The sequence below is a fragment of the Hemiscyllium ocellatum genome (assembly GCF_020745735.1).
Source record: "Hemiscyllium ocellatum isolate sHemOce1 chromosome 27 unlocalized genomic scaffold, sHemOce1.pat.X.cur. SUPER_27_unloc_1, whole genome shotgun sequence".
In the NCBI taxonomy this organism is placed as follows: domain Eukaryota; kingdom Metazoa; phylum Chordata; class Chondrichthyes; order Orectolobiformes; family Hemiscylliidae; genus Hemiscyllium; species Hemiscyllium ocellatum.
Genome location: NW_026867476.1, coordinates 1,812,373 through 1,823,255, shown reverse-complemented (window position 1 = coordinate 1,823,255; position 10,883 = coordinate 1,812,373).

The following is a 10,883-nucleotide window of genomic DNA, read 5'->3' as shown; positions in this document are numbered from 1 at the left end:
CACAAAGGCAGGCACGCACTTACGCCCCGCCTCCAAAACTACCACGCGAGGGGAAGTGGGTGGTCGGAAGAGATGCGGGGAGAGAGGAAGACGGAGGGGGACCCAAGTCTCGCAGGAAGTGACGCGAGACGCGGACCGGAAGGGGCGGGGGGAGGGGAATGACTTCACAAACGCGCGCCCCGCCATGCGCATTGGGAGGAGGGTGGGTCGAAAAGGACGGGCGGACCTCCCCGGATGTAGGGAGTGAGGCACAAGCGTCTCACGGGAAGTGACGCAGACCACGGGGCGTGACGTCAGCGGAAGTGGTGCGGGGGGAGTGACCTCACAAACGCCCACCCAAAGAAGGGTCCACCCCTCAACGGAAGCGGGTGGGGATAGGAACAGGCGGCAGCCCACGCCGGAAGTGACACGACGCGGGGGGCGGGGCGGGTGTGGTTCGGAGGGAGAGTGGAAGAGCCCTAACCGGAAGTGAGTGACAGACTGAAGGATCAAGCCCTGACCGGAAGTAGGGTGTGTTTGGAGGGGTGGGAGGTCGAGCCCTCACCGGAAGTAAGGTGTGTTTGGAGGGGTGGAAGGTCGAGCCCTCACCGGAAGTAAGGTGTGTTTGGAGGGGTGGAAGGTCGAGCCCTGACCGGAAGTAAGGTGTGTTTGGAGGGGTGGAAGGTCAAGCCCTCACCGGAAGTAGAGTGTGTTTGGAGGGGTGGAAGGTCAAGCCCTGACCGGAAGTAGGGTGTGTTTGGAGGGGTGGGAGGTCAAGCCCTGACCGGAAGTAGGGTGTGTTTGGAGGGGTGGGAGGTCAAGCCCTGACCGGAAGTAGGGTGTGTTTGGAGGGGTGGGAGGTCAAGCCCTGACCGGAAGTAGAGTTGTGAGGAGAGCTATCCATGAAGACCCACATTGTAGTGTCTCCCCGTCGGTAGGAAAGAGGCGGGGAGGGGGTTTAAGACGGTCAATCCCTCCCCCCAAGCCCCTCCAGCATTGGCCATGCTCCATGACCCAGAGTGCCCAGGGATGTGCGGGTTAGGTGGGTAAATGTTGTGAGGGGGTCTGGGTGGGTGACTTACTGGACGTTCAAGGTTAAGAATCCGGCCACACCGGGTTACAGCCCGACAGGTTTAAGCGGCAGCACACACGAGCTCTCGGAGCGACGCTCCATCAGCAGGTGGTCGCGGAGGGCTCGGTCCTAACACAGAGAATTTATCGCAGACATTTACAGTGTGACGGAACTGAAATCATACATTGGAAAAACTGATTGTTAAAACTTTCATCTGTCAGAATACAGCGTCGCTCCGAAAGCTAGTGTGTGCTTCCACTAGCTGTGGGTGTTGTGGGATTTTTTTAAATTTTGTACTCCCCGGTCCAAATATTGGTGGCTCGGTGTGGACTTGTGTTAAAATTGCCTGTTTTCGTAGGGATTATATGCAACATTTGGCTGTGAAAGGGATACCTGAGTTTTGGTCGCTGTTTTGACAACAATTCAAATTTAATCAATTAATTTAAATCACGCATATGGGGGGAGGAGGGGGGGGTATATGCCGTAACACTTAGTTAGTTGCGGGTGCCACGCCTGCCTTGAAGGGTTAGTCTTCATTGATCTTGAGTCTTCTTAAATTTCTCCTTTGTCCCTCAGTGGTTCTTTTTTACCATCAAACCTTTCAATCCTAGCCCATTCCTCGCCCGCCATGGCCACCCCTGCCATTTGTGCCTTTGCAGTTTATCGATGCTAGTTTATGATCCACGAATCTCATCCTCGAATTAACTGTGATCTTCCGTCATGTTATGATCACTCTTCCCAAGGGATCCTGTGAAACAGGGTCATAGAATCATCGAGATGTACAGCATGGAAACAGACCCTTCGGTCCAACCCATCCATGCTGACCAGATATCCAATCTAGTCCCACCTGCCAGCACCCAACCCATATCCCTCCAAACCCTTCCTATTCATATACCTATCTAAGTGCCTTTTAAATGTTGCAATTGTACCAGCCTCCACCACTTCCTCTGGCAGATCATTCCATCCAAGCACCACCCTCTGTGTGATAAAGTTGCCCCATAGGTCTCTTTTATGTCTTTCCCCTCTCACCCTAAACCTATGCCCCTCTAGTTCTGGACTCCCCGACCTCAGGGAAAAGACTTTGCCTATTTACCCCTATCCAAGCCCCTCATAATTTATAAACCTCTATAAGGTCACCCCTCAGCCTCCGACGCTCCAGGGAATACAATCCCAGCCTGTTCAGTCTCTCCCTGTAGCTCAGATCCTCCAACCCTGGCAACATCCTTGTAAATCTTTTCTGAACCCTTTCAAGTTTCACAACATCTTTCCGATAGGAAGGAGACCAGAATTTCACGCAATATTCCAACAGTGGCCTAACCAATGTCCTGTACAGCCGCAACATGACCTCCCAACTCCTGTATTCAATACCCTGACCAATAAAGGAAAGCATACCAAACGCCGCCTTCACTGTCCTATCTAGCTGCGATTCCACTTTCAAGGAGCTATGAACCTGCACTCCAAGGTCTCTTTGTTCAGCAACACTCCCTAGGACCTTACCATTAAGTGTATAAGTCCTGCTAAGATTTGCTTTCCCAAATTGCAGCACCTCACATTTATCTGAATTAAACTCCATCTGCCACTTCTCAGCCCATTGGCCCATCTGGTCCAGATTCTGTTGTAATCCGAGGTAACTCTCTTCACTGCCCACTACACCTGCAATTTTGGGGTCATCTGCAAACTCACTAACTGTACTCTCATGCTCGCATCCAAATCATTTATATAAATGACAAAAAATAGAGAGCCCAGCACCAATCCTTCTGGCACTCCACTGTCACAGGCCTCCAGTCTGAAAAACAACCCACCACCACCACCCTCTGTCTTCTAACTTTGAGCCAGTTCTGTATCCAAATGGCTAGTTCTCCCTGTATTCCATGAGATCTAACCTTGCTAACCAGTCTCCCATGGGGAACCTTGTTGAATGCCTTACTGAAGTCCATATAGATCACATCTACTGCTCTGCCCTCATCAATCCTCTTTGTTACTTCCTCAAAAAACTCAATCAAGTTTGTGAGACATGATTTCCCACGCACAAAGCCATGTTGACTATCCCAAATCAGTCCTTGCCTTTCCAAATGTATATCCTGTCCCTCAGGATTGCCTCCAACAACTTGCCCACCACCGGTGTCAGGCTCACTGGTCTATAGTTCCCTGGCTTGTCTTTACCGCCCTTCTTAAACAGTGGCACCACGTTTGCCAACCTCCAGTCTTTCGGCACCTCACCTGTGACTATCGATGATACAAATATCTCAGCAAGAGGCCCGGTAATCACTTCTCTAGCTTCCCACAGAGTTCCCGGGTACACCCAATCAGGTCCTGGGGGTTTATCCACTTTTAACCGTTTCAAGGCATCCAGTCGGTTTATAGTAAATTACTAATACTATATAGTATTTACTATAAACTGACCGACTCCCACAGCTACCTAGACTACACCTCCTCCCATCCTGCCCCCTGTAAAAACGCCATCCCATATTCCCAATTCCTTCGTCTCCACCGCATCTGCTCCCAGGAGGACCAGTTCCAATACCGAACAACCCAAATGGACTCCTTCTTCAAAGACCGCAATTTCCCCCCAGACGTGATCGACGATGCCCTCCACCGCATCTCCTCCGCCCTTGAACCCCGCCCCTCCAACCGCCACCAAGACAGAACCCCACTAGTTCTCACCCTCCACCCCATCAACCTCCGGATACATCGTATCATCCGTCGTCATTTCCGCCACCTCCAAACGGACCCCACCACCAGGGATATATTTTCCTCCCCTCCCCTATCAGCGTTCCGCAAAGACCACTCCCTTCGTGACTCCCTCGTCAGATCCACACCCCCCACCAACCCAACCTCCACTCACAGCACCTTCCCCTGCAACCGCAAGAAATGCAAAATTCGCGCCCCCACCTCCCCCCTCACTTCCCTCCAAGGCCCCAAGGGATCCTTCCATATCCGCCACAAATTCACCTGCACCTCCACACCCATCATTTACTGCATCCGCTGCACCCGATGTGGCCTCCTCTATATTGGGGAGACAGGCCGCCTACTTGCAGAACGTTTCAGAGAACACCTCTGGGACACCCGGACCGACCAACCCAACCACCCCGTGGGTCAACACTTCAACTCCCCCTCCCACTCCACCAAGGCCATGCAGGTCCTTGGACTCCTCCATCGCCAGACCATAACAATACGACGGTTGGAGGAAGAGTGCCTCATCTTGTGCCTGGGAACCCTCCAACCACAAGGGATGAACTCAGATTTCTCCAGTTTCCTCATTTCCCCTCCCCCCACCTTGTCTCAGTCGAATCCCTCGAACTCAGCACTGCCCTCCTAACCTGCAATCTTCTTCCTGACCTCTCCGCCCCCGCCCCCACCCCCACCCCCACCCCGGCCTATCACCCTCACCTTGACCTCTTTCCACCTATCGCATTTCCAACGCCCCTCCCACAAGTCCCTCCTCCCTACCTTTTATCTGAGCCTGCTTGGCACACTTTCCTCATTCCTGAAGAAGGGCTTATGCCCGAAACATCGACTCTCCTGCTCCTTGGATGCTGCCTGACCTGCTGCGCTTTTCCAGCAACACATTTTCAGCTATTTTCTGAATATGCCATTTTGTGTCAAGCTTAATAAGATGGGTTATGAAATTGAAGGCATGGACTGTACCTTGAAGAGAGAGTGAATGCTGTTCTGCACTGAGAGCTTACAAGTACCCGTGTATATGGCTAGATGGCAGTCCCAGAGTGCACTGGGGGGAAAATTGAAAATATGTAACATTTGGCTGTGAAATGGATACCTATGTTTTGATTGCTGTCTTGACATCAATTCAAATTTAACCGGTCAGTTTAATTATGCCCGAGGATACTAAAACCCAATCGAGTTTGAATTTATTTGTTTTGCCAACGTCAAACCAGTGAGACAATCCTGTTTTGAAGTTGAGGCGTGTACTGTACCTTTTAAGAGCGAGTGAAAAGCTGGTTTGCCCCTGACTGCAGGCACAAGGTGTACTGGACAGTTTGAAGATGTAACATTTGAGCTGCAGCTCAGGTACTGAGATGTTTTCACAACAATTCGAAATGACCCAATCAGTTTAAATTCACCAGTTTCCTCATTTCCCCTTCCCCACCTCACCCCAGTTCCAACCTTCCAGCTCAGCACTGTCCCCATGACTTGTCCTACCTGCCTATCTTCCTTTCCACCTATCCACTCCTCTCTGACCTAGCACCTCCATCCCCACCCCCACTCACCTATTGTACTCTATGCTACTTTCTCCCCACCCCCACCCTCCTCTCATTTATCTGTCCGCCCTACAGGCTCTCTGCCTCTGTTCCTGATGAAGGGCTTTTGCCCGAAACGTCGATTTTCCTGCTCCTCGGATGCTGCCTGAACTGCTGTGCTTTTCCAGCACCACTCTCATCTAGAATCTGGTTTCCAGCATCTGCAGTCCTTGGGGCGTTGGAAAAGCGATAGGTGGAAGGAGGTCAAGGTGAGGGTGATAGGCCGGAGTGGGGATGGGGACAGAGAGGTCAGGAAGAAGATTGCAGGTTAGGAAGGTGGTGCCTAGTTTAAATTATGCCCCAAGATACTAAAACCCAGTCGAATTTGAATTTTACTGTTTCAACAGCATTGAACCAATGAGAATTTTGCGGTATAAGGAGGAAGCGTTTTGGTCTGCCCGCAAACCCTTCTCTCTGAAAGATACCTTTCTCACATGAGTTAAAAATCACATAACACCAGGTTAGAGTCCAACAGGTTTATTTGGAAGCACTAGCTTTCGGAGCACTGCTCCTTCATCGGGTGGTTGTGAAGGAGCGACGCTCCGAAAGCTAGTGCTTCCAAATAAACCTGTTGGACTCTAACCTGATGTTGTGTGATTTTTAACTTTGTCCACCCTAGTCCAACACCGGTTTCTCCAAATCATTTTTCACGTGAAACATCTTTGCAGAAGAAGATCAAATTCGACCCAGAGGAATCTACAAACAGAGGAACGCGAAACTGGTTTTGAAAATTGGGTTACTGTATCGGGTCAGCACGTTGTTATAGAGCGGGAGGTAGGGAGCAAATCTTTCAGGGAAAGGAGGCCTAGAGTTGTAAATGGTTGTTGTTTGATGTTCTCTTTTGAATGTTAAAGAGTAAAATTGCTTTTTTATTTCCTATAAATAGTGGAACTTGGGTAGTTCTCTCTCAGGGCTTAAAAATGTGTTGCTGGAAAAGCGCAGCAGGTCAGGCAGCATCAAAGGAGCAGGAGAATCGACGTTTCGGGCCTAAGCCCTTCTTCAGGCGATCTCTGTCACTCATACTTTAACACATTACAAGGTAAGGTGAGTTTTAGAGTTTAAAAAAAAGAAATTGGTGTGAATTTCTTTAAATAGTGGAATTTGAGACATCTACATCACTCATATTTACGAGGCGAGATGAGCTTTTCTGGGTGTTTGATTGAATTAACTGAAAGGTTCACCAGCATTTCGTAACAGATGTTACTCTGTTGGAACAGTACCTAATCGATTATTCTGTTAAGTTTTTCAATCGAGGTAAGGCTAAGCTAGTTTTTAGATGACATTCCCTACAGATGGAAACGGGCCCTTCAGCCCAACCAGTCCACACCGACCCTCCGAAGAGTAACCCACCCAGACCCCTTTCCCTCTGACTAATGCACCTAACACTGGGGGCAATTTAGCATCACTAATTCGCCTGACCTGCGCTTCTTGGGATTGTGGGAGGAAACCCAGGGAGTGAACACGTAAACTCCACACAAGCCGTCACTCGAGGCTGGAATCGAACCTGGCTCCCTGGTGCTGTGAGTCTGCACTGTTAACCACTCAGCCACCAAGCTGCCCAGTTCTTTGGTTTTGTTTTGATTTACTTGCGGCGTGTCAATAAAGGTTAAGGACTCGGAAGTGCTGATGTTGGACTGTTACGGAATGCCAATGAACCTTTCAGTTATTTACACCAAACACCCAGAAACGCTCACCTCGTGATTATGAGTGACAGAGAACTCCCAGCTTCCATTATTTAAAAAAATTAACATCAACCGCTATAATAATCAGGGATAGAAAAATGCGGACATTTGGAAAATGAGAGAGAGAGTGCGTGCGACTGGCATCAAGAGATACCCAAGAAATTAGGGAACGCTCTGTATCAAAGGTACCTTTTCGTATGAAAATACACTCACAGCAAAGAGCAAGAAGACGATCCAGGGAGATCTTCAGCTGGAAGAAGGAAGACCGCTGCTGTGTGGTTTTGAAATTATGTTCCTAGGGAGTGTTGCTGAACAAAGAGACTTTGGAGTGCAGGTTCATAGCTCCTTGAAAGTGGGGTCGCAGGTAGATAGGATAGTGAAGGAGGCGTTTGGTATGCTTTCCTTTATTGGTCAGAGTATTGAGTGCAGGAGTTGGGAGGTCAGGTTGCGGCTGTACAGGACATTGGTTAGGGCCACTGTTGGAATATCGCGTGCAATTCTGGTCTCCTTCCTATCGGAAAGATATTGTGAAAGGATTCAGAAAAGATTTACAAGGATGTTGCCAGGGTTGGAGGGTTTGAGCTACAGGGAGAGGCTGAACAGGCTGGGGCTGTTTTCCCTGGAGCGTCGGAGGCTGAGGGGTGATCTTACAGAGGTTTATAAAATCATGAGGAACCTGGATAGGATAAATAGGCAAAGTCTTTTCCCTGGTGTGGGGGAGTCCAGAACTAGAGGGGGAGAGGGGAAAGATATAAAAGAGACCTAAGGGGCAACTTTTTCACACAGAGGCTGGTGTGTGTATGGAATGAGCTGCCAGAGGAAGTGGTGGGGGCTGGTACAATGACAGCATTTAAAAGGCATCAGGATGGGGACATGAATAGGAAGGGTTTGTAGGGATACAGGCCAGATGCTGGCAGGTGGTACTAGATTGGGTTGGGATATCTGGGTCGGCATGGACGGGTTGGGCCGAAGGGTCTGTTTCCGTGCTGTACATCTCTATGAATCTAATTTCTTCTTTAACTCTAAAAGTGACCACTCAACCACAACTGTTCGCAACTCTTAATTACGCCCGCCCCCCCTTCTCTTAACTGCTTACTATCTGCTTCCAACTCCAAAACAAATGCTGTTCCAGTAAAACACTTATTAAAAGTTTTTTTTAAAAAAAACACGCAACACCAGGTTAGAGTCCAACAGGTTTATTTGGAAGCACTAGCTTTCGGAGCGCTGCTCCTTTATCGGGTAGCTGTGGAGGTTAAGCTCAAAGTGTAGTTTGCTGAATGATCAAACATGCCTACCCTCTCAAAATAAGAAAGGGTTGGGGTCCAGCCTGCCTTCTGAGTATATTTTGCCGGGGTTTGGCCTGGTCCTTACTCAGGAGCATCTGGGGTGGGAGAAGCGACATTGTTCCGTTTCGAGCTGGGACAAGTTACCGTCTGAAGGACTGGCCAGATTGGGTGACTACAATTCATTCTCCGGGGACAATGGGAATGGCAAGTGAAGGAAGGAACCTTCAGGAGCAGAGGTGCTGGATCTGAAAGCAGAACATCAGGATGGAAAGGGAACTGAGAGGGTGGGCGACCTTACTCACCCATAGGGTGGTGCGTGTGTGGGATGAGCTGCCAGAGGAAGTGGTGGAGGCTGGAACAGTGACAGGAGTTAAAAGGTGGACGGGGACGTGGATAGGAAGGGTTTAGAGGGATATGGGCCAAGTGCTGACAAATGGGAATAGATTGGGTTGGGATATCTGGGTCGGCACGGACGGGTTAGACAATAGACAACAGGTGCAGGAGTGGGCCATTCGGCCCTTCGAACCAGCACCACCATTCATTATGATCATGGCTGATCATCCACAATCAGTATCCTGTTCCTGCCTTACCCCCGTATCCCTCGATTCCACTATTTTTAAGAGCTCTATCCATCTCTTTTTTTGTAAGTATCCCAAGGCTTGGCCTCCACGGCCCTCTGGGGAAGAGCAGAGCATTCCACATCCTTGCCACTCTCTGGGAGAAGGGGTTTCTCCTCAACTCTGTCCTAAATGGCCTACCCCGTATTTTCAAGCTGTGTCCTCTGGTTCGGCACTCACCCATCAGCGGAAACATATTTCCTGCCTCCAGAGTGTCCAATCCTTTAATAATCTTATATGTCTCAATCAGATATCCTCTCAGTCTTCTAAACTCAAGGGTATACAAGCCCAGTCGCTCCAATCCTTCAACACTTGATTTTTCAAAAATTTAGATTCCCTACGGTGCGGAAACAGGCCCTTCAGCCCAACCAGTCCACACCGACCCTCTGAAGAGTAACCCACCCAGACCCACTTTCCCTAATGCACCTAACATAATGGGTAATTTAGCATGGCCAATCCACCCTAACCTGCACATCCCTGGGCACTATGGGTAATTTAGTACGGCCAATCCACCCTAACCTGCACATCCCTCGGCACTATGGGTAATTTAGCACGGCCAATCCACCCTAACCTACACGTCATTGGATTGTGGGAGGAAACCGGAGCACCCAGAGGAAACCCACACAGACACTGGGAGAATGTGCAAACTCCACACAGACTGTTGCCCGAGGGTAGAATCGAACCTGGGACCCTGGTGCCGTGAGGCATCAGTGCTAGCCACTGAGCCGCCGCCACCCCACCCTGATTCCGGGAATTGACCTCATGAACCTACGCTGCACTCCCTCAATAGCCAGAATGTCCTTCCTCAAATTTGGAGCCCAGAACTGCACACAGTACTCCAGGTGTGGTCTCACCAGGGCCCTGTACAGCTGCAGAAGAACCTCTTTACTTCTATACTCAATCCCTCTTGTTATGAAGGCCAGCATGCTATTAGCCTTCTTCACTACCTGCTGTCCCTGCATGCTTACCTTCATTGACTAGTGTACAAGAACACCCAGATCTCTCTGTACTGCCCCTTGACCTAGTTTGACTCCATTGAGGTAGTAATCTGTGTTCCTGTTCTTGCCACCAAAGTGGATAACCAAACATTTATCCACATTAAACTGCATCTGCCATGCATCTGCCCACTCACCTAACCTGTCCAGGTCACCCTGTAATCTCCTAACATCCTCCTCACATTTCCCCCAGCTTTGTGATATTTGGAGTTGGGCTGAAGGGCCTGTTTCCATGCTGGGATAAAGGAGGGATGTTTTTAATCAGGAAGGGAATGGTCAGGGCAGCCACGATCCCGTGGAGCGGGCTGGATCGGCCAAGTTCTGCATCCCCGACATACTGTGGCCCTGTGGTGTTCAGGGGAGCTCTGAGCAAGACCTCGTGGCTGGACAGGGCGGTCGGGTGTGATAGGGTGGCTTTACCGGTGCACTTTAAAATGAAATCTGACCCTGAGCCGGACAGGGAGACGTGAGATCAGAAAGGGCTGGGTGACAGGCCGCAGATGTTAAAAGGAACGTCTGTAATTAGGAAAGGCCCTAGGCAGCTTTCTAGAATATTCCCGGCCATCCCCGGTATTTATTGCGCCATCCCTGATTGCAGTTCCCCCACCGCTCTCCGCCAGAAGCTTTGGACAAAATCCAAAATCCCCCAACGCCAGGTCATAGTCCAACAGGTTTCCTTGGAAGCACTAGCTTTCGGAGCGCTGCCCCTGTCTTGTGTTGGATTATAACCCGGTGTCGGGTGATGTTTGATCTCCTTGAGCCGCGCAGGTAGACACACGGGGGGGGGGGGGGGGGGGGGGCGGGGTCCAGCGTTCTGACCCAGCCACACTGAAGGCCGGTTTCTCTCTCTCTCTCTCTCTCTCTCTCTCCCTCTCTCCCCTTCTCTCCATCCCTCCCTCCTTCCATCCCCCTCTCTCTCTTCCCTCCCTCTCTTTCCCCCCTCTCTTCCCTCCCTCTCTCTCCCTTTCTCCATCCCTCCCTCCTTCCAACTCT